Consider the following 24,377-nt stretch of genomic DNA (forward strand, 5'->3'; position numbering starts at 1 on the left):
AGTCAGCAACGCTTCATTGTTTCCCCCACTGTAAGCCCACCGGTTAGCACAGCAGCAAATGTTGAGGTGTCATTGCAAGACCACAGCAGTCAGGGAATCCCACTGTTATATCAACGAAAGACTGATTATAGGCCATCAGAAAGAACACCAACTCCATCACCATCATCAACCCTCTCTCAGTCCGCCCTGTCCACCGCTACTTCCACCATATGCAGCTCTCAAGTCCAGCTCACCCTCCCAGACACTATGAGTAGGTCAAGAAAGTACTCAGTCTCTCATCCGCGTACACTGGGTTTGAACGCCCACATTGCCAAACTAATCTCGTTTGAGATGATGCCCTCTCGGTTGGTGGAAAGCACAGCTTTCCGCAAACTCATGGCCTATGCAGTACCACGCTATGACCTACCCAGTCGCCACTTCTTCTCTCGCAAAGCCATCCCAGCCCTCCACCATCATGTGAAAGACCGCATTGTCCATGCACTCAAGCAGTCAGTGAGCGGAAAGGTGCACCTCACAACTGATGCATGGTCCAGTCGGCATGGCCAGGGCCGTTAGGTGTCCATCACTGCGCACTGGGTTAATGTGGTGGATGCAGGGTCCACAGGGGACAGCGGTGGTGGGACAGTGCTGCCTAGCCCACGGTATAGGAAACAGTTGGCTGTAGGCGTTCGACCCTCCTCCTCCTCCTCCTCCTCCTCCTCCTCCTCCAGAAGCGAAAGCTCGTCCACAGAGCGCAGTCGTACGAGCACTCCATCTGCAGCTGCCACTGTTGCACACGATGTGTCCCCCTATCGAGCAGCTAGTGGAAAGCGTCAGCAGGCTGTGTTGCAGATGATGTGTTTGGGCGACAGACACATCGCCGAGGTGCTGGCCGAGTACTTGAAGCGACAAACTGAGTCATGGCTGGGCAGTGTACATCTTGAGGCAGGCAAGGTAGTTAGTGATAACGGCCGTAATTTTGTGGCAGCCATAGCCCTTTCAAAACTCAGCCACATACCTTGCTTGGCTCACACCTTGAACCTGGTGGTGCAGTGCTTCCTCAAAAATTATCCGGAGTTAACAGCCCTGCTCCAGAAGGTGCGAAGACTGTGCGCGCACATCCGCCGGTCGCCTGTACACTCCGTTCGTATGCAGTAGCTGCAGCGATTGCTCCACCTTCCCAACCACCGCCTCATTATCGACATTGCAACAAGGTGGAACTCCACCCTGCACATGGTGGAGCGGCTGTGCGAGCAGAGGCAGGCCATAATGCATTTGTGGGAGGATACACGGCCAGGCACTTTGAGAGCAGACATGGAGTTGACAGGCGTGCAGTGGTCGAAGCTGAAAGACCTTTGTAAAGTCCTTCAGTGTTTTGAGGAATGCACACGGCTGGTAAGCGCAGATGACGCCATCCTAAGCATGAGCATCCCACTTATGCGTCTGCTCATGCAAACTTTGACGCACCTTAACCCTCCGTCAGGCGCAATAGATCTGACAGGCACACAGTAATTAGTTTCACTTCTATCTCCTTGCCCACTTATCAGAAAACCCCACCCCTCCTAGTTATCTCCTGACTCTACAGGCTCTGTGAAACCTGATATCACAGTGACTCAGCAGACCTTCTAGTGAGCAGATATCAACACTTTGGCTTCTCAGGCACATTGCGCCTGATTTCAACACAAATTGAAAGGTTAGTATTTTCTTTTTTTATTCATCACAATTGTGTATTTAGCTTGTTTTATGAAGGATTAATGCTAAGTTAGTGTACATAAGTACTGTTTTCTTAGACAAAAGGAGGGTGGCTTCTAAGGCACATTGCGCCCTAACACATACTCTTTCTCTCTTGCTTCAGATTTTCTGCTGCAATGGCCAGAAAACAGTATGATTCATCTAAACCCCTTCATTTAGAAGAAATGAAGATTTTTTTGTTAGAAGATGATGAGGAAGAACCAGCAGTAACTGAGGATTTAGAGGAATCTAGTGACATTTCATCTGAAGATGAGGTAGCAGAATGTAACACTGATTCTGGAACAGAGCAGGATGGTGATGACACTGATACAGAGGAAACAGACACAGATCTAGCTTATTATTTGGGCAAAGATAAAAATACAAAGTGGAACAAAAAGGCACCCAAGAACAAACAGCGCAGAGAATCCCACAATATTATTACACACCTTCCTGGAGTTATTGGAAGTGCTAGAAAAGCTAAAACTGCAGTGGAATGTTGGAGTAATCTAATTACAGATAGCATGTTGGAAACTATTGTTCGGTTCACTAACCAGTATATTGACACAATCAAAGAGCAATTCTCCAGAGAGAGGGACATCAAAAACACTGATGTGATTGAACTCAAGGCATTTATTGGCTTGTTATACCTAGCTGGTGCTTTCAGAGCAAATAGGCAAAGTTTGGAGGAGCTGTGGGGGACAGACGGTGATGGCATCGAAAAATTCAGCCTTGTGATGAATCTGAAACGATTCAAAGTCCTGATCCGTTGCCTCCGTTTCGATGATCGAAGTACCCGGACAGAACGAAAAGGTTATGACCGGCTTGCACCAATTCAGGACATATTTCAACAATTTATTATGAATTGTCAAAAAAGCTATTGCCCGGGGCAAAACCTCACTATTGATGAGATGCTTCCAGGTTTCCGTGGAAGATGTGGTTTTCGGCAATATATACCATCAAAGCCAAACAAATATGGTATTAAAATTTTTGCCATGGTTGATGCAAGGATGATGTACACTATGAACATGGAAGTTTATTGTGGAAGACAGCCACCAGGTCCTTTCAATGTGAGCAACAAGCCTAGTGATGTGGTAAAGAGAATTGCTGAGCCAATGTTTGGATCTGGTCGAAATATCACTGCTGACAACTGGTTTACTGACTTTGATCTGATTGATTTTTTAAAAACGAAAAAGCTGTCATATGTGGGAACTGTTAGAAAAAACAAAAGGCAGTTGCCGCCAGATTTTCTATATACAAAAGGCAAACAACAGTATAGCACTATGTTTGGGTTCAGTAATGGAAAGATTTTAGTTTCTTACATCCCACGCGAGAGGAAAAATGTGATTTTGGTCTCTTCATTACATAATGATTACACCATTGATCCAGAGTCTGGGGAGCTAAGGAAACCAGAAATCATAACTTTTTATAATTTGACCAAAAGCGGCGTTGACACTGCTGACCAAATGTGTGGCAATTTCAATGTAAGTCGAAATACCAAACGCTGGCCGATGGTAATCTTCTTTACAATGCTGAGTGTGGGTGGCACCAACTCACAAGTAATTTACCTCGGTAATGAACTTAAACAAATGCGCAGAAGAATGTACCTAAAACAATTGGCTAATGAACTGGTGAGTGGAGAGCTAAGCCTAAGAAGTACAAAGACAGTTGGAATGCCCCTTGCCCTGCAACACCGGTTGAAGAGATATCGTCCCAAGGACGTTCCAGAACAAACACCGACTCTACCACCTTCTAAAAGACGCAGTTGTACTACCTGCTCATTTGTATCTGGTTTCAGAAGGCTTTCTAAATATGACTGCAAAATATGTAAAGAATCAATCTGCCTTTCCCATGCAACTTTCGTCTGCCAGCCTTGCTTTTCTAAGTGTACCTGTGCTGCTTCTGCTGCAATTGAAACCACTGAAGATGAGTAGAAAATAATTAAGTAACATCTAAGTGCAATATCCTTTCAGTTTTTTTCCAGAATTTTATATTTAAGCAATAGTTAAGTAAAGATAACTGGAGCCTATTTGGCGGTACTACCGAAAAGTGGTACTTTTAGTTTTAATAAGTTTATGGTTAATAAATGTTTTTTTTTGCATCTGATTTGGTGTAATCTCTTTTAATACATTCCTATGAAGGTCACTGACTACTTCTATAGTCCTGAAATTGAAATATGTAGCTACTATAGGTGGTTTTCTGACCTGTGCTTGTCAGGCACATTGCGCATGAACTGAGGAGAATCTATATTGCGCCTGACGGAGGGTTAAAGAGCAGGCGTCTGCAGCCAATGTTGATGAGGAGGAAGAGGAGGAGGGAATCCTTGATGACATTCAGCCATTGTCTGCTCAGGGACCTCTCCTGGACGAGGTGGAGGAAGAAGAGGAGGAGGAGGAGGATGATGGAGATGATTACTTAGGGGAGGAGGATGCATCTCGTGGGGCAAGTGAAAATGTTGGTGTGGCAAGGTCTGGTACAGGGTTTGTGCGTGACTGGAGGGATGTGGATTTGCCAGAAAGTGCTCCTCCACCCAGCACTCGCAGTGCATCATTGACACCGGGAACATTGGCCCACATGTCAGATTATGCCTTGCGGATCCTAAAAAGGGACCCCCGCATTGCCAAAATGATGAACGATGACGACTACTGGTTGGCCAGCATCCTGGATCCACGCTATAAAGGCAAATTACAAAACATCATGCCACAGGAGAACCTTGACCTAATATTGGCTAATAAACAAGCAACTCTGGTAAATCGGTTGCTTGAGGCATTCCCAGCACACAGCAGCGGTGATGGTTCTCACACGAGCCGTACGGGCCGGGGGCAGCTTGGCAGAGGTGTTCGTGGTGCACACAGCAGAAGTGGCGTTGGAGACAGGGGTTTCATGACAATGTTGTGGACTGATTTTTCAAATACCGCTCACACAACTGGTAATACTGCATCGATGGAAAGTGACAGGAGACAGCAGTTGTCAACTATGGTTACAAACTACTTTTCCTCCCATATCGATGTTCTCCCACACAGGTCATTCCCCTTTGACTATTGGGCCGCTAAACTGGACACCTGGCCTGAATTGGCCCAATATGCCTTACAGGAGCTCGCTTGCCCAGCTGCAAGTGTGCTATCGGAAAGAGTCTTCAGTGCAGCTGGATCAATCCTGACAGAAAAAAGGACCCGTCTGTCAACCCAAAATGTGGATGATCTAACCTTCATTAAAATGAACCACGCATGGGTTTCCAAGGATTTTGTCCCACCTTCCCCTGATGACACATAGGGTGACAGAAAAATGGCTTGCTTTGGTCCACCTCTTCCTGGTACTTCACCTATTTCGCCTTTTGCATCAGCTGAATGTCCAACATCAACATATGCCACTTTCTAAAACTCCCTAACTGTGCTGCCTCCCCCCCATGGCCGGGGTCACCACCTACCGCACGACACCGTGCGAGTGCCGTTGCCCTGGACAGGTGGGTAGGCCGACTCTTGGGCGCGGGCACTGGCACAGGGTCCCTCATAGTGCAATCAAGTGTCTCTGACGGTGGTGGTGCACACCCGCCGTCAGACACACCGCTGTACTATGAGGGGCCCAGTGCACTCAATTGTAGACCTTGCACTCAATTGTAGACCATTTTATGCTCCAAGAGAGTTTTCATCTATGGTTCTGGTTGCAGTATATATTCCCCCTCAAGCATCTGTTAAAGCTGCTATTGGTGAATTAGCTTGCAAAATATCAGAATGGGAGAAAGGATCTCCTGAAGCATTTGTGATCGTAATGGGGGACTTTAACAAAGGAAAACTCAACCTGGATCTCCCCAAATTTACTCAACATATAAACTGCTTCACGAGAGAGAACAATAGGCTTGATCACTGCTATACTGTCTTAAAAGGGGCCTACAGGGCAGTGAGGAGAGCAGCAGTGGGCTTTTCAGATCATTGTCTAATTCATTTAATTCCAGCCTACAGGCAAAGGTTGAAAACATCCAAACCTACAGTTTATACAAAGAAGACATGGTCTGAGGAGGCAAAATTGCAACTGCAAGCATGCTTTGAATGCACGGACTGGGAGGTATTCCAGGAAACATGCTCGGGTCTGGATGAATGGGTTGATGCAGTGTCCTCATATATCCGTTTTTGTGAAGACACGTTTATTCCATCCAAATCTGTCCACTTTCGGGGAAACAACAAGCCGTGGTTTACAAATAAAGTCAGGTTGATCCGTAAGAGAAAAGAGGAGGCTTATAAAGCAGGCGATATTACTGAATTCAAGAAACTTAGGAACTCGCTATCTAAAGAGATCAAGTTAGCCAAACACGAGTATGCAAAGATTCTGGAGGAAAGGCTCTCATCAAAAGATACTAGATCTGCATGGAGAGGATTAAGAGAGGTCACCAATTATAAAAGCCACCCCACTATAGTGAACCCCAGCAGAAGTCTGGCAGCAGAGTTAAATGAATTCTACTGCAGATTTGAGGCAAGCTCTACACACAGTGGCTATTCATCTCTAAGCTCCTCAGTCTGTTCATATAAAGATCATTCATTGTGCAACACCCAAGTAGTGATCTCCGAGGCAGAGGTGATACGCATCCTGAAGGGACTTAAGGTCAAAAAGGCACCTGGCCCTGATGGTGTATCTCCAATGTGTCTGAAAGTATGTGCTACCCAGCTTGCCCCTATACTGACAAATATATACAATGTGTCACTGAAAGAGTGCGTTGTACCTCAGTGTTGGAAAAATTCCACAATTATCCCTGTCCCCAAGAAAGTGGGATCCTCTGAGTTGAACGACTATAGACCAGTAGCACTCACATCTGTAGCTATGAAAGTCTTCGAAAGAATTATGATGTCCCACCTGATAAAATTCACGCAGAAGCTATGGGACCCGCTTCAGTTTGCCTATAAGGAGAATCGTTCGGCAAACGACACTGTCAATCTGGCACTGAAGTACATTTTGGATCATACAGATGAACGGCACTCATATGTCCGGATTCTTTTCATGGACTTTAGCTCAGCGTTCAATACCATTGATCCGAATTTTCTTCATAAGAAAATGGTAGCTCTTGGAGTCCCTCTCAACTTATGCTTGTGGATTTATAACTTCCTGACAGCCAGGATACAGAGTGTAAAAGTTGGACCATTCACTTCGGACACCTTGGTCACAAACATCGGGGCACCTCAGGGGTGTGTTTTGTCCCCGTTACTGTTTTCTCTCTATACGAATGATTGCATCTCTTCAGCAGACTCAGTAAAAATCTTGAAATTTGCCGATGATATGACACTGATTGGTCTCATCAGGGGAAATGCTGAAGACTTGTATCGGAGTGAGGTGGAAAGAATATGTGACTGGTGTAAAGCCAATAATCTTGTACTCAACACTAAAAAAACTGCTGAGATGGTTGTGGATTTTAGGAAAGATCAACATGAGATACTTCCAATCTACATCCATGACGAAGTGGTTCTTAGGGTCACAGAGACCAAATTCCTTGGTGTTATCATCTCTCATGATCTTAAATTGGGGAAAAGCGTGGATGCTGTTATAAGAAAAGCACAACAGAGGATGTTCTTCCTGCGTCAGCTGAAAAGATATGGTTTGTCTAAGAATCTGCTGATCTTATTTTTTAATGCTGTCATCAGATCTGTGATTTGTTCCTCTCTGATAGTCTGGTATGGGGGAGCCACTGCGCATGACAAACTCCGCTTACAAAGGACTTTCAGAACAGCAGAGAGAATTATAGGCTCCCCCTGCCTAAAATCCAGGATCTTTATGATAAGAGTATTCGATCCCACGCATTGAAAATTTCATCCGATCCCTCTCACCCGGGACACTCCTCATTCCAACTACTCCCTTCAGGACGTCGCTTCAGAGTCCCCAAATGCAGTACCAACCGCCATATGAACAGCTTCTATCCACTCTCTGTTCAACAATTAAATCGTCATGTGTAGACTATATACTGTATCTGTCTTGTTAGATGTTACTTGTTGTATCTGTTGTTATATATTATGTTGCCTCTTTGCCACAAAGAATTCCTTGTATATATGTAATATGTACTTGGCGATAATAAATTTGATTGATTTTGAATATTAACCATCGCATGCATAGAGAAGAATTGATGAAGAAGATGAAGTTTGCTGCCTATTTACTGATTGCAAAATTTCCAAAATCAGCTTATTTAAAGCTTTGTGCAGAATCTATAAGATGCCGTGACCCGGAGTTGCTGCGGCCACAACGCAGAGTACTAACCACTATACGATCACGGAAACATTCTCGAGCCTACAATCTTCTGATCCATAGTCAAACGCGTTATCCATTGCTCCACTGGCCCTTACGTTGATGCTTTCTTTTTCATGCACCATCATGCTAAAGCAAAGTAAAACCTGCAATAGGCTGTCATCGCCACATAAGTCTTTTCTTGCCAATCCACTCAGAATCAGAAACAAAATATTTTTGTTCAATCTGAAATTCATGTTTTAGAATGAACAATTTCTATCTTCCTGCATTCATGTGCTATGTTTCAATTTTTCTCACATTTTTCGAGAAAGCAAATTCACTAGTTGGCAGATAGAAGAAGAAGTCATGCAAAAGAAACAATTTACAAGTTATATGTAAAGTTTCCTTTTACCTAATATTACTATCTTGAGAGTAACCAGCAAAATCACTACTTGGCAGACAAAAGTTGTCAAAAGGAAAGAAAAATAATAAAGGTGATGAATTTTATTGTAGATTAGTGATGATCGACCGCTGAAAAGAGATGATCGATTGCGCTTAGAGTGGGTGATGAGAGTGTGAGAGCTAAGCACCACCTGCAAAGAGGGTGAGAAAGAAATAGCGAGGCTTGTTCGCCACCCTCGAAGATAGAGGTAGAGACTTGCACACCACCCTCGAAGAGGGTGAGAGAGAGTGCCAGAGTAAGATGATGAAGCACGAGAGAGAGGCACCACCTGCACAGAGGGTGAGAAAGAAATTTTGAGACTTGTTCACCACCCTCAAAGATAGAGTTAGAGACTTGTGCACCACCCTTGAAGAGGGGGAGAGAGAGGGGGAGAGAAAGATGCCTGAGAGACACCTGTTATTCAGTCGACTAACTAGCATTGCTGAGTACACAAATGCATGATGAAGTGCCAAATTTGATATTACTGTTGGCAAGAGAGGGAGAGAAAGACGCTTAGGGTGTGTGCTCATGTTGCCAATTCTGCTGTGGAATTTTCCGCATGGATTTGTCTAAATCCACTTGTCAACAGACATGTGGTTTATCTGTGGATTAGCCTGTGGTTCTCCCCTGCGGTTTGACACCTGTCATGGAGCAGGGCCAAACTGCTGCAGAATCTGCACAAAGAAGTGACATGCTGTGTATTTAAAACTGCAGCAAATCTGCGTGGAAAATACAGAACTGTGGCCACTGCTTTTTGCATTGAGTTAAATGACACTTGATGATGAAGTGCCACACTTGCTAATTACTATTGTTTTTGCTTTAAAAGAATATCTTGTAAGAGAGGCTAAACATTTCTGTATAAATGTTATGGTCATTTGTGAAGTTCCTGTTTGTCTTAAGTTTTGTGAGGAGGTAGAGTCACTGAATATTAACCATCGCATGCATAGAGAAGAATTGATGAAGAAGATGAAGTTTGCTGCCTATTTACTGATTGCAAAATTTCCAAAATCAGCTTATTTAAAGCTTTGTGCAGAATCTATAAGATGCCGTGACTCGGATTTGAACCGGGGTTGCTGCAGCCACAGAACAGAGTACTAACCACTATACGATCACTGCAACATTCTTGAGCCAGGTTGGAGTCAAACCTACAATCTTCTGATCCGTAGTCAGACGCGTTATCCATTGCACCACTGGCCCTTACGTTGATGCTTTCTTTTTCATGCACCATCATGCTAAAGCAAAGTAAAACCTGCAATAGGCTGTCATCGCCACATGAGTCTTTCTTTTCTTGCCAATCCACTCAGAATCTGAAACAAAATATTTTTGTTCAATCTGAAATTCATGTTTTAGAATGAACAATTTCTATCTTCCTGCATTCATGTGCGATGTTTCAATTTTTCTCACATTTTTCGAGAAAGCAAATTCACTAGTTGACAGATAGAAGAAGAAATCATGCAAAAGAAACAATTTACAAGTTATATGTAAAGTTTCCTTTTACCTAATATTACTATCTTGAGAGTAACCAGCAAAATCACTACTTGGCAGACAAAAGTTGTCAAAAGGAAAGAAAAATAATAAAGGTGATGAATTTTATTGTAGATTAGTGATGATCGACCGCTGAAAAGAAATGATTGATTGCGCTTAGAGTGGGTGATGAGAGTGTGAGAGCTAAGCACCACCTGCAAAGAGGGTGAGAAAGAAATAGCAAGGCCTGTTTGCCACCCTCAAAGATAGAGGTAGAGACTTGCACACCACCCTCGAAGAGGGTGAGAGAGCGTGCCAGAGTAAGACGATGAAGCACGAGAGAGAGAGAGAGAAGCACCACCTGCACAGAGGGTGAGAAGGAAATTGTGAGACTTGTTCACCACCCTCAAAGATAGAGTTAGAGACTTGTGCACCACCCTTGAAGAGGGTGAGAGAGAGGGGGAGAGAAAGATGCCTGAGAGACACCTGTTACTCAGTCGACTAACTAGCATTGCTGAGTACACGAATGCATGATGAAGTGTCAAACTTGCTAATTACTGGTGGCAAGAGAGGGAGAGAAAGACGCTTAGGGTGTTTGCTCATGTTGCCAATTCTGCTGTGGAATTTTCCGCATGGATTTGTCTAAATCCACTTGTCAACATTGTCAACAGACATGTGGTTTATCTGTGGATTAGCCTGTGGTTCTCCCCTGCGGTTTGACACCTGTCATGGAGCAGGTGCCAAACCGCTGCAGAATCTGCACAAAGAAGTGACATGCTGTGTATTTAAAACTGCAGCAAATCTGCGTGGAAAATACAGAACTGTGGCCACTGCTTTTTGCATTGAGTTAAATGACACTTGATGATGAAGTGCCACACTTGCTAATTACTATTGTTTTTGCTTTAAAAGAATATCTTGTAAGAGAGGCTAAACATTTCTGTATAAATGTTATGGTCATTTGTGAAGTTCCTGTTTGTCTTAAGTTTTGTGAGGAGGTAGAATCACTGAATATTAACCATCGCATGCATAAAGAAGAATTGATGAAGAAGATGAAGTTTGCTGCCTATTTACTGATTGCAAAATTTCCAAAATCAGCTTATTTAAAACTTTGTGCAGAATCTATTAGATGCCGTGACCCGGAGTTGCTGCAGCCACAATGCAGAGTACTAACCACTATACGATCATGGCAACATTCTCGAGCCAGGTAGGAGTCGAACCTACAATCTTCTGATCCGTAGTCAGACGCGTTATCCATTGCGCCACTGGTCCTTACGTTGATGCTTTCTTTTTCATGCACCATCATGCTAAAGCAAAGTAAAACCTGCAATAGGCTGTCATCGCCACATAAGTCTTTCTTTTCTTGCCAATCCACTCAGAATCAGAAACAAAATATTTTTGTTCAATCTGAAATTCATGTTTTAGAATGAACAATTTCTATCTTCCTGCATTCATGTGCGATGTTTCAATTTTTCTCACATTTTTCGAGAAAGCAAATTCACTAGTTGGCAGATAGAAGAAGAAATCATGCAAAAGAAACAATTTACAAGTTATATGTAAAGTTTCCTTTTACCTAATATTACTATCTTGAGAGTAACCAGCAAAATCACTACTTGGCAGACAAAAGTTGTCAAAAGGAAAGAAAAATAATAAAGGTGATGAATTTTATTGTAGGTTAGTGATGATCGACCGCTGAAAAGAGATGATCGATTGCGCTTAGAGTGGGTGATGAGAGTGTGAGAGCTAAGCACCACCTGCAAAGAGGGTGAGAAAGAAATAGCGAGGCTTGTTCACCACCCTCGAAGATAGAGGTAAAGACTTGCACACCACCCTCGAAGAGGGTGAGAGAGAGTGCCAGAGTAAGACGATGAAGAGAGAGAGAGATGAGCACCACCTGCACAGAGGGTGAGAAGGAAATTGTGAGACTTGTTCACCACCCTCAAAGATAGAGTTAGAGACTTGTGCACCACCCTTGAAGAGGGTGAGAGAGAGGGGGAGAGAAAGATGCCTGAGAGCCACCTGTTACTCAGTCGACTAACTAGCATTGCTGAGTACACGAATGCATGATGAAGTGCCAAACTTGCTAATTACTGTTGGCAAGAGAGGGAGAGAAAGACGCTTAGGCCGGAGTCACACTGGCGAGGAATATGGGAGAGTGAGAGGCGCTAAAAGCACGCATTAGACACGGACAAATGATTCTCTATGGGGTCACTCGCACCAGCCGTATATTTCTCCTCCGTATCCTACGCTCCGTGCCACTCACAGCATGCGCGATTGTCAGCGTACTACGCCAGTAGTACGCCAATGCAAGTCTATGGGTGCGCAAAAAATACGCATTACACACGGAACACACGTGTGACCTGCGAGCAATACGCAGGTCTTTTTGCTGGTGAACAGGAAATGGGCCAATCCATCATCTGGAAGCCTAGACATGCAAATGAGCTCAAAAAGCGCTCCAGACATCCAGGAAGTACGCCTCCACAGAGTACAGCAGCAGCATGGCGTCCACATATATTAATGTAGAGATGCTAATTGTGCTGGTGCAGGAGCGTCCAGAAATATTGTACCCACGTGACGCAAACTATGCGAACCGCACAAGAAAGGAGGCGTCATGGAGGCGCATCTGTCGCCAGATGTACCATGACTTTCATGACAGACCACGTGATGAGCAGCATAAAATTCGTAAGTGCAACCATAAAACTATAATTAACGTTAGCACGCGCTATAAAATGAATCTACAATCAGCCCCCCCCCTTCCTGTGCATGTACTTTTATTAGCCTCATGAGGCCGTTACATTAGGATGTGACACGTGGCTTCACACAGCCATAATTAGGGGTTAGGCCACAAGCTCCTCATCCTCCTAGCCACTAAAATTAGTTTCAGGGGAGCTAATGAGACCCTGGGTATCGGCACAATTACATATGCCACCATGGGTAGAACGCACACCCCATAAGGCCCCATGCCTAGACTACTGTTTGAAAATGTGACCTCTCAAATATCTGATTTTGACAATCTTTCCTGTCACATTGCAGTGGAAGATGTGATGAAACGGTGGAGAAGCATCCGGGACCAGTACCGCCGGGAACGCCAGCAGCGGTCCAGGAGTGGGAATGCTGGCCATGTCAAGCGCAAATATATCTACTATGACCGGCTGAACTTCCTCGCCCCAATTCTGGCTCTGAGACCGTAAGTACATACCTCACACCAAATGACACAAAAACATTACACAAATACTTTACTGGGACAAAAATATTGATGTATTTTTGCCTCTGTTCTATTTCATAACAGAACTCAATCCAACCTTACGGATCGAGGAACGGCCTCAGAGGCAGAGCCCATTATAGATCCTGTAGGGGATGAGGTGGCTGGCCCATCTTCTCCCCTACAAGAAGGATGGCTGAAGAGGAGGCATCACCAGAACACACAATGGCTGCCCTACACAACACACCACCAGGACGCTCTGCAGCTGCAACCTCACCCATCCTGGAAGAGATGGGCAACTTGAGCAGCAGCCCAACTGCCCAGATCAGGCCCTCCCCACAGGCTGCTCTAGCATCATGGCGAATAAGAAGAAGGCGCCAGGTCACCATTCAAGAGAGCAGGACCAATGTGGACACTGGGGTGCTGAATTACTTGTCCAGAGTCACTACAGATGATGGTGAGGAGGCCTATGCACGTAGCCTCACCCTTTATCTCCGTGCCCTTACCCGTGAGGTCAGGCTCCGTATTAGGGGGTGTATTCAGATCCTGCTTGATGCAAGCACCCCCCAATACCCCATATGAGGTGTTTGAATTTCTGGAGAGGTGGCAGCTCTCACCAAGAAATTTAATGCGCATGAGACCATCCACACAGATGCTTGCTCAAGCAGGGTCTGAACAGCCCCTAATACGTGGGCCAACACCTCAACCCCTTCCTCCCCCTACCCATCCTTCTATTCCGCAGCCCCAAATGTCTTCATCAAGCCAACCCCACCAATATGGCCACTTGTACCCACTGAGTGTTGGAGGCTGGTCCCAACCTGGTTGGGGACAATCTGGCTATCTTGGTGGGTATGAGCCACGGGCCTACCAGAGCCAACAAGAAGCCCCTCACCATCATCATTATTACTCTGGCCAGTATCACCAACAGGCCCAGGAGGCTGGACAACAACAGCATCATGGACAACAGTATGGCCCCACACAGGGCGATGTTGGCCACAATGTCCAGCAGCACCCACAGGCTGTTCCTCCCCGTTCCCCTTCCCCTACATATGAGGATTTATGAATCAAAAGTTTGGAGATGTCCAGTAACAGGTAACTGGTGCTTCTAATCTAGACAAAAAAACAGGTGTTCTCCTTCACCAACATTTAGAACATAATTTAACACTCACAATTTTAAACAATGTTTTCCAAACATATGAAACAATCCATCATGACAGGCAACGCTACCTCACACCTTTCACACAGATATTACATGTGTGTATAAAAGAGAATATTTAAATGCGCTATACTGTTACCTGAAAGGATGAAAATACACTAATCACTTGCTAATGCATAGGAAAGGCGTGCTTGCCTTTAGTTAAGTAGTCAACTTTGTTATTAGCATTCTCTAGTAAACCAATTTGAGGCGACCAGCATTCACAATATCACGCTCTCTCTATGTCTTAACAAGTGAGTTTTGTATTTTCATCCTTTCCAGTATAGCATGCTTAACCCCTTCCTGACATCCGACGGTATATCCCATCCATGGGACCTGGGCCCCTATGCCCATGGACGGGATAGTACGTCGGGCGCGATCAGCGGCGCCCACGTGGTGAGCGCCGCTGATCACGGCCGGGTGTCAGCTGATTATCACAGCTGACACCCGGCACAATGTGTCAGGGGCGGTCTCGGACCGCCCCCGACACGATAACCCCTTGCACACCGCGATCAAACATGATCGCGGTGTACCGGGAGTTAAAGGGAAGCATCGGCAGGGAGGGGGCTCCCTCCGTGCTTCCCTGAGCCCCCCACGGCAGCGCAATGTGCAGCGCTGCTGCGGGGGACTCCTTTCCTCCAAAGCGCAGGCATGAGGAAGCCTTCTGCAGTGCCTGTGTCAGATCGCTGATCTGTCACAGTGATCTGTGATGTGACAGATCAGCGATCTGTCACAGGACAGTGATGTCCCACCTGGGACTATTTAATAAAGTAAAAAAACAAATAAAAAAAGTGTAAAAATAATTAAAAAAAAATCGCCAAATAAATTAGAAAAAAAAAAAAATATTCCCCCAATAAATCCATTTTTTGGAAATAATAAAAAAAAATAAAATAAAAGTACACATATTAGGTATTGCCGCATCCGTAACGACCTGCCCTATAAAACTGTCCCATTAGTAAACCCCTTTAGCGAACCCCTTAAAAAATAAAAATAATAAACGAAGCAAAAAATAATGATTTATTATCATACTGCCAAACAAAAAGTGTAATAACGCGCGATCAAAAAGACACATATAAATATCCATGGTACCGCTGAAAACGTCATCTTGTCCCGCAAAAAAGGAGCCACCACACAGCATCATCAGTGAAAAAATAAAAAAGTTATAGCTCACAGAATAAAGCGATGCAAAAATAATTATTTTTTATATAAAATAGTTTTCATTGCATAAAACCGACAAAAACATAAAAAAAGACCTAAATGAGGTATCGCTGTAACCGTACTGACCAGAAGAATAAAACCGCTTTATCAATTTTACCGCACGCGGAACGGTGTAAACGCACCCCCCGAAATGAAATTCATGAAACGCTGGTTTTTCTTCATTCTGCGTCCCAAAAATCGGAATAAAAAGCGATCAAAAAATTTCACGTGCCCGAAAATGGTACCAATAAAAACGTCAACTCGTCCCGCAAAAAATAAGACCTCACATGACCCGGTGTGTCAAAATATGGAAAAATTATAGCTCTCGATATGTGGTGATGCAAAAACTATTTTTACAATAAAAAGCGTCTTTTAGCGTGCGACAGCTGCCAAAAATTAAAATCCGCCATAAATAGTAAATCAAACCCCCCGTTATCACCCCCTTAGTAAGGGAAAAATAATAAAATAAAAAAAATGTATTTATTTCCATTTTTCCATTAGGGTTAGGGCTAGGGTTAGGGCTAGGGGTGTGTTGGGGTAGGGTTAGGGCTAGGGTTAGGGTTAGGGTAGGGTTAGGGTTAGGGCTAGGGTTAGGGTTAGGGTTAGGGCTAGGGTTAGGGCTAGGGTTAGGGTTAGGGCTAGGGGCATGTTGGGGTTCGGGTTGGAGTTAGAATTGGGGGTTTTCCACTGTTTGGGCACATCAGGGGCTCTCAAAATGCAACATGGCGTCTGATCTCAATTCCAGCCAATTCTGAGTTTGAAAAAGTCAAATGGTGCTCCTTCCCTTCCAAGCTCTGCCATGCGCCCAAACAGTGTTTTACCCCCACATGTAGGGTATCAGCCTACTCAGGACAAATTGCAAAACAATTTTTGGGGTCCAATTTCTCCTGTTACCCTTAGGAAAATAAAAAATTGGGGGCAAAAATATCATTTTTGTGGAAAAAAATGATTTTTTTATTTTCACGTCCGAGTGTTATAAACTTCTGTGAAGCACTTGGGGGTTCAAAGTGCTCACCACACATCTAGATAAGTTCCGTGGGGGGTCTAGTGTCCAAAATGTGGTCACTTGTGGGGAGTTTCAATAGTTTAGGTACATCAGGGGCTCTCCAAAGGCACATGACACCCGCAGACCATTCCATCAAAGTCTGCATTCCAAAACGTCACTACTTCCCTTCCGAGCCCCGACGTGTGCCCATACAGTAGTTTTCTCCCACATATGGGGTATCAGCATACTCAGGACAAATTGGACAACAACTTTTAAGGTCCAATTTCTCCTGGTACCCTTGGGAAAATAAAAAAATGGTGACTAAAAGATCATGTTTGTGGAAAAAATACGAATTTTTTATTTTCACGCCCGGGCGTTATAAACTTCTGTGAAGCACTGGGGGGTCAAAGTGCTCACCACACATCTAGATAAGTTCCTTAGGGGGTCTAGTTTCCAAAATGGTGTCATTTGTGGGGGGTTTCCACTGTTTTGGTACATCAGGAGTTTTCCAAATGCGACATGGTGTCCGATCTCAATTCCAGCCAAAAACGTCAAATGGCGCTGCTTCCCTTCCGAGCTCTGCCATGCGCCCAAATAGTGGTTTACCCCCACATGTGGGGTATCAGCGTACTCAGGACAAATTGCACAATAACTTTTACAGCCCTGTTACCCTTGGAAAAATAAGAATTGAGGGTGAAAAGATCATTTTTGTGGAAAAAATATGATTTTTTAATTGTATGGCTTTATGTTATAAACTTCTGTGAAGCCCATGGGGGTTCAAAGTTCTCACCACACATCTAGATAAGTTCCTTAGGGGGTCTAGTTTCCAAAATGGTGTCATTTGTGGGGGGTTTCCACTGTTTTGGTACATCAGGGGTTTTCCAAACGCGACATGGTGTCCGATCTCAATTCCAGCCAAAAACGTCAAATGGCGCTGCTTCCCTTCCGAGCTCTGCCATGCGCCCAAATAGTGGTTTACCCCCACATGTGGGGTATCAGCGTACTCAGGACAAATTGGACAACAACTTTTAAGGTCCAATTTCTCCTGGTACCCTTGGGAAAATAAAAAAATGGTGACTAAAAGATGATGTTTGTGGAAAAAATACGAATTTTTTATTTTCACGCCCGGGCGTTATAAACTTCTGTGAAGCACTGGGGGGTTCAAAGTGCTCACCACACATCTAGATAAGTTCCGTGGGGGGTCTAGTGTCCAAAATGGGGTCACTTGTGGGGAGTTTCAATAGTTTAGGTACATCAGGGGCTCTCCAAACGCACATGACACCCGCAGACCATTCCATCAAAGTCTGCATTCCAAAACGTCACTACTTCCCTTCCGAGCCCCGACGTGTGCCCATACAGTAGTTTTCTCCCACATATGGGGTATCAGCATACTCAGGACAAATTGGACAACAACTTTTGGGGTCCAATTTCTCCTGGTACCCTTGGGAAAATAAAAAAATGGTGACTAAAAGATCATGTTTGTGGAAAAAATACGAATTTTTTATTTTCACGCCCGGGCGTTATAAACTTCTGTGAAGCACTGGGGGGTCAAAGTGCTCACCACACATCTAGATAAGTTCCTTAGGGGGTCTAGTTTCCAAAATGGTGTCATTTGTGGGGGGTTTCCACTGTTTTGGTACATCAGGAGTTTTCCAAATGCGACATGGTGTCCGATCTCAATTCCAGCCAAAAACGTCAAATGGCGCTGCTTCCCTTCCGAGCTCTGCCATGCGCCCAAATAGTGGTTTACCCCCACATGTGGGGTATCAGCGTACTCAGGACAAATTGCACAATAACTTTTACAGCCCTGTTACCCTTGGAAAAATAAGAATTGAGGGTGAAAAGATCATTTTTGTGGAAAAAATATGATTTTTTAATTGTATGGCTTTATGTTATAAACTTCTGTGAAGCCCATGGGGGTTCAAAGTTCTCACCACACATCTAGATAAGTTCCTTAGGGGGTCTAGTTTCCAAAATGGTGTCATTTGTGGGGGGTTTCCACTGTTTTGGTACATCAGGGGTTTTCCAAACGCGACATGGTGTCCGATCTCAATTCCAGCCAAAAACGTCAAATGGCGCTGCTTCCCTTCCGAGCTCTGCCATGCGCCCAAATAGTGGTTTACCCCCACATGTGGGGTATCAGCGTACTCAGGACAAATTGGACAACAACTTTTAAGGTCCAATTTCTCCTGGTACCCTTGGGAAAATAAAAAAATGGTGACTAAAAGATCATGTTTGTGGAAAAAATACGAATTTTTTATTTTCACGCCCGGGCATTATAAACTTCTGTGAAGCACTGGGGGGTTCAAAGTGCTCACCACACATCTAGATAAGTTTCTTGGGGGGTCTAGTTTACAAAATGGTGTCATTTGTGGGGGGTTTCCACTGTTTAGGTACATTAGGGGCTCTCCAAAGGCAACATGACACCCGCAGACCATTCCATCAAAGTCTGCATTCCAAAACGTCACTACTTCCCTTCCGAGCCCCGACGTGTGCCCATACAGTAGTTTTCTCCCACATATGGGGTATCAGCATACTCAGGACAAATTGGACAAATACTTTTAAGGTCCAATTTCTCCTGGTACCCTTGGGAAAATAAAAAAATGGTGACTAAAAGATCATGTTTGTGGAAAAAATACGAATTTTTTATTTTCACGCCCGGGCGTTATAAACTTCTGTGAAGCACTGGGGGGTCAAAGTGCTCACCACACATCTAGATAAGTTCCTTAGGGGGTCTAGTTTCCAAAATGGTGTCATTTGTGGGGGGTTTCCACTGTTTTGGTACATCAGGAGTTTTCCAAATGCGACATGGTGTCCGATCTCAATTCCAGCCAAAAACGTCAAATGGCGCTGCTTCCCTTCCGAGCTCTGCCATGCGCCCAAATAGTGGTTTACCCCCACATGTGGGGTATCAGCGTACTCAGGACAAATTGCACAATAACTTTTACAGCCCTGTTACCCTTGGAAAAATAAGAATTGAGGGTGAAAAGATCATTTTTGTGGAAAAAATATGATTTTTTAATTGTATGGCTTTATGTTATAAACTTCTGTGAAGCCCATGGGGGTTCAAAGTTCTCACCACACATCTAGATAAGTTCCTTAGGGGGTCTAGTTTCCAAAATGGTGTCATTTGTGGGGGGTTTCCACTGTTTTGGTACATCAGGGGTTTTCCAAACGCGACATGGTGTCCGATCTCAATTCCAGCCAAAAACGTCAAATGGCGCTGCTTCCCTTCCGAGCTCTGCCATGCGCCCAAATAGTGGTTTACCCCCACATGTGGGGTATCAGCGTACTCAGGACAAATTGGACAACAACTTTTAAGGTCCAATTTCTCCTGGTACCCTTGGGAAAATAAAAAAATGGTGACTAAAAGATCATGTTTGTGGAAAAAATACGAATTTTTTATTTTCACGCCCGGGCATTATAAACTTCTGTGAAGCACTGGGGGGTTCAAAGTGCTCACCACACATCTAGATAAGTTTCTTGGGGGGTCTAGTTTACAAAATGGTGTCATTTGTGGGGGGTTTCCACTGTTTAGGTACATTAGGCGCTCTCCAAAGGCAACATGACACCCGCAGACCATTCCATCAAAGTCTGCATTCCAAAACGTCACTACTTCCCTTCCGAGCCCCGACGTGTGCCCATACAGTAGTTTTCTCCCACATATGGGGTATCAGCATACTCAGGACAAATTGGACAAAAACTTTTAAGGTCCAATTTCTCCTGGTACCCTTGGGAAAATAAAAAAATGGTGACTAAAAGATCATGTTTGTGGAAAAAATACGAATTTTTTATTTTCACGCCCGGGCGTTATAAACTTCTGTGAAGCACTGGGGGGTTCAAAGTGCTCACCACACATCTAGATAAGTTCCTTGGGGGGTCTAGTTTACAAAATGGTGTCATTTGTGGGGGGTTTCCACTGTTTAGGTACATTAGGGGCTCTCCAAAGGCAACATGACACCCGCAGACCATTCCATCAAAGTCTGCATTCCAAAACGTCACTACTTCCCTTCCAAGCCCCGACGTGTGCCCATATATATAAAATATGCTATTTTAGAATTTTGGATAACTAGAGGCGGAAGACCTGTGAAGACTCAGACGTCAAGGTTAGATTTCAGAAAGGCAGATTTTAAGGGATTCAGAAAGAGAATTGGAGGGATCCAATGGCTGGATATCCTTAAAGACAAAAATGTCCAGGAAGGATGGGAAATCTTGAAAAATGAAATTCTCAAAGCACAGTTGTTAACAATTCCGAAAAGAGGGAAGAATAGGAAGCATTTAAGGAAACCAGGATGGATGAACACAGAACTTAAGCACATGCTAAAAAGGAAGCAAAAAATGTTTATAAAATGGAAAGAAGGAGGCATATCTAAAGAAGAATATAATGCTGTCTGCAGAACCTGCAAGGCACAAATCAGATTATCTAAAGCTGAAAATGAATTGAGGCTTGCAAGAGATGTCAAAAGCAATAATAAAGGATTTTGGGGATATGTCAAAAGTAAAAGAAAAGTCAAAGATGCTATAGGATTTTTACAGGATGAAAATGATGAAATGGTAAGACAGGATGTTGAGAAGGCTGAACTTTTAAATTCCTATTTTGCATCTGTTTTCTCTCAGAAAGGAAATGTAACATCAACTGTTATTCACTGTCCTATTAAGGGAATAGAAGAATCCAGGATATCTATAAACAGAAAGATAGTGAGGAAACAATTAGCTAACCTAAATGTATTCAAGTCTCCAGGTCCAGATGAATTACACCCCAGAGTACTGAAGGAGATAGCAGAAGAAATTTTTGAACCCCTCTCCATAATCTTTGAAAATTCTTGGAGAACAGGAGAAGTGCCAGAAGACTGGAGAAGAGCAAATGTTGTTCCTATCTTCAAAAAGGGGAAGAAGGTGGACCCAGGCAACTATAGGCCGGTGAGTCTGACTTCTATACCAGGAAAGATCTTTGAACAAATTATTAAACAACATGTATGTCAATACCTGGATAAGAATGAAGTGATTAAACAGAGTCAGCATGGGTTTGTAACTAATAAGTCATGTCAGACTAATTTAATTTCCTTCTATGATGGTATTACTGATTGGGTGGATCAAGGAAATGCTGTAGATATAGTATATCTTGACTTCAGCAAAGCATTTGACAAAGTATCTCACACAATCCTTATTGAAAAAATGACTAAGTATGGAATGGACAAGGCAACTGTTAGGTGGATTCATAACTGGCTTAGTGATCGGACCCAAAGAGTGGTCGTAAATGGCTGCACATCCAGTTGGAAGAATGTCTCAAGTGGGGTACCACAGGGCTCTGTCCTGGGCCCTGCATTGTTCAACATCTTTATCAACGATTTAGATGAAGGAATTGAGGGTAAACTGATTAAATTTGCTGATGACACAAAGCTAGGAGGGATAGCTAATACTAGAGAAGAGAGAGAGAGGATTCAAAAAGATTTAAATAAACTGGAGAAGTGGGCAGCAACTAACAGAATGGTTTTTAACAGGGAGAAATGCAAAGTACTACATCTGGGCAATAAAAATGAAAAAAGCATATATAGAATGGGAGGAATAGGGCTAAGTGACAGCACATGTGAAAAAGACTTGGGTATACTAATAGATCACAGACTGAATATGAGTCAACAGTGTGATGCAGCAGCAAAAAAGGCAAATGCAATTCTAGGATGTATTAACAGAAGCATACAGTCTAGATCACGTGAAGTAATTATTTCCCTCTACTCCTCTTTGGTCAGACCTCATCTGGAATATTGTGTCCAATTTTGGGCACCACATTTTAAAAAAGACATCAACAAACTGGAGCAAGTTCAGAAAAGAGCGACCAGAATGGTGACCGGTCTGCAAACCCTGTCTTATGAGGAAAGGTTGCAGGATTTGGGAATGTTTAGTTTGCAAAAGAGAAGACTGAGAGGAGACTTAATAGCTGTCTACAAATATCTAAAGGGCTGTCACATTGTAAAAGGATCAACTTTATTCTCATTTGCACAAGGAAAGACTAGAAGCAATGGGATGAAGCTGAATGGGAGGAGACACAGATTAGATATTAGAAAAAACTTTTTGACAGTTAGAGTGATCAATGAGTGGAACAGGCTGCCACGAGAAGTGGTGAGTTCTCCTTCAATGGAAGTCTTCAAACAGAGGCTGGACAGACATCTAACTGGGATGATTTAGCGAATCCTGCTTTGAGCAGGGGGTTGGACCAGATGGCCCAGGAGGTCCCTTCCAACTCTACGATTCTACGATTCTATGATTCTATAGTAGTTTTCTCCCACATATGGGGTATCAGCATACTCAGGACAAATTGGACAACAACTTTTGGGGTCCAATTTCTCCTGGTAGCCTTGGGAAAATAAAAAAATGGTGACTAAAAGATCATGTTTGTGGAAAAAATACGAATTTTTTATTTTCACGCCAGGGCGTTATAAACTTCTATGAAGCACTAGGGGGGTCAAAGTGCTCACCACACATCTAGATAAGTTCCTTTGGGGGTCTAGTTTCCAAAATGGTGTCATTTGTGGGGGGTTTCCACTGTTTTGGTACATCAGGAGTTTTCCAAACGCGACATGGTGTCCGATCTCAATTCCAGCCAAAAACGTCAAATGGCGCTGCTTTCCTTCCGAGCTCTGCCATGCGCCCAAATAGTGGTTTACCCCCACATGTGGGGTATCAGCGTACTCAGGACAAATTGCACAATAACTTTTAGGGTCCTGTTACCCTTGGAAAAATAAGAATTGAGGGTGAAAAGATCATTTTTGTGGAAAAAATATGATTTTTTAATTGTATGGCTTTATGTTATAAACTTATGTGAAGCCCATGGGGGTTCAAAGTTCTCACCACACATCTAGATAAGTTCCTTAGGGGGTCTAGTTTCCAAAATGGTGTCATTTGTGGGGGTTTTCCACTGTTTTGGTACATCAGGGGTTTTCCAAACGCGACATGGTGTCCGATCTCAATTCCAGCCAAAAACGTCAAATGGCGCTGCTTCCCTTCCGAGCTCTGCCATGCGCCCAAATAGTGGTTTACCCCCACATGTGGGGTATCAGTGTACTCAGGGCAAATTGCACAATAACTTTTAGGGTCCTGTTACCCTTGGGAAAATAAAAATTGGGGTGAAAAGATGATTTTTGTGGAAAAAATATGATTTTTTAATTGTACCACTGTACGTTATAAACTTTTGTAAAGCCCTTGTGGGTTCAATGTTCTCACCACATATCTAGATAAGTTCCTTGGGGGGTCTAGTTTCCAAAATGGGGTCACTTGTAGGGGGTTTCCACTGTTTAGGTACATCAGGGACTCTCCAAACGTGACATGGCGTCCAATCTGAATTCCAGCCAATTTTGCATTGAAAAAGTCAAACGGCGCTCCTTCCATTCTGAGCTCTGCCATACGCCGAAACAGTCATTCCCCCCACATGTCAGGTATCTGCGTACTCAGGACAAATTGCACAATAACTTTTGCAGTCCAATTTCTCCTGTTACCCTTGGTAAAATAAAAAAAATTGAACCTGAATTATTTTTTTTATGAAAAAAAGTTAGATGTTCATTTTTTTTAAATATTCAAAAAAATTCCTGTGACGCACCTAAAGGGTTAATAAACTTCTTGAATGTGGTTTTGAGCACCTTAAGGGGTGCAGTTTTTAGAATGGTGTCACTTTTGGGTATTTTCTATCATATAGACCCCTCAAAGTGGCTTCAAATGTGATGCGGTCCTAAAAATAAAATGGTGTTGTAAAAATGAGAAATCGCTGGTCAACTTTTAACCCTTATAACTTCCTAACAAAAAAAAATTTTGGTTCCAAAATTGTGCTGATGTAAAGTAAACATGTGGGAAATGTTAGTTATCAAGTTTTTTGTGTGCCGTATCTCTGTTATTTAAGGGCATAAAAATTCAAAGTTGGAAAATTGCGAAATTTTCAAAATTTTCGCCAAATTTCCGTTTTTCTCACAAATAAACGCAAGTTATTTGAATGAAATTT

At 43.5% G+C, this 24,377-nt stretch overlaps 1 non-coding gene across 1 annotated transcript; it reads right to left on the reverse strand.

Moving 5' to 3' along the window:
* Positions 1-11,010: 11,010 nt before the first annotated feature.
* On the reverse strand, positions 11,011-11,083 carry TRNAR-ACG (transfer RNA arginine (anticodon ACG)). The gene has a single exon. It is a non-coding gene; the product is annotated as a tRNA-Arg (tRNA).
* Between the last annotated feature and the right edge of the window lie 13,294 nt (positions 11,084-24,377).

Source organism: Dendrobates tinctorius, unplaced genomic scaffold (assembly GCF_039654945.1).
Source record: "Dendrobates tinctorius isolate UK_male_01 unplaced genomic scaffold, ASM3965494v1 ptg000228l, whole genome shotgun sequence".
Lineage (NCBI taxonomy): Eukaryota > Metazoa > Chordata > Amphibia > Anura > Dendrobatidae > Dendrobates > Dendrobates tinctorius.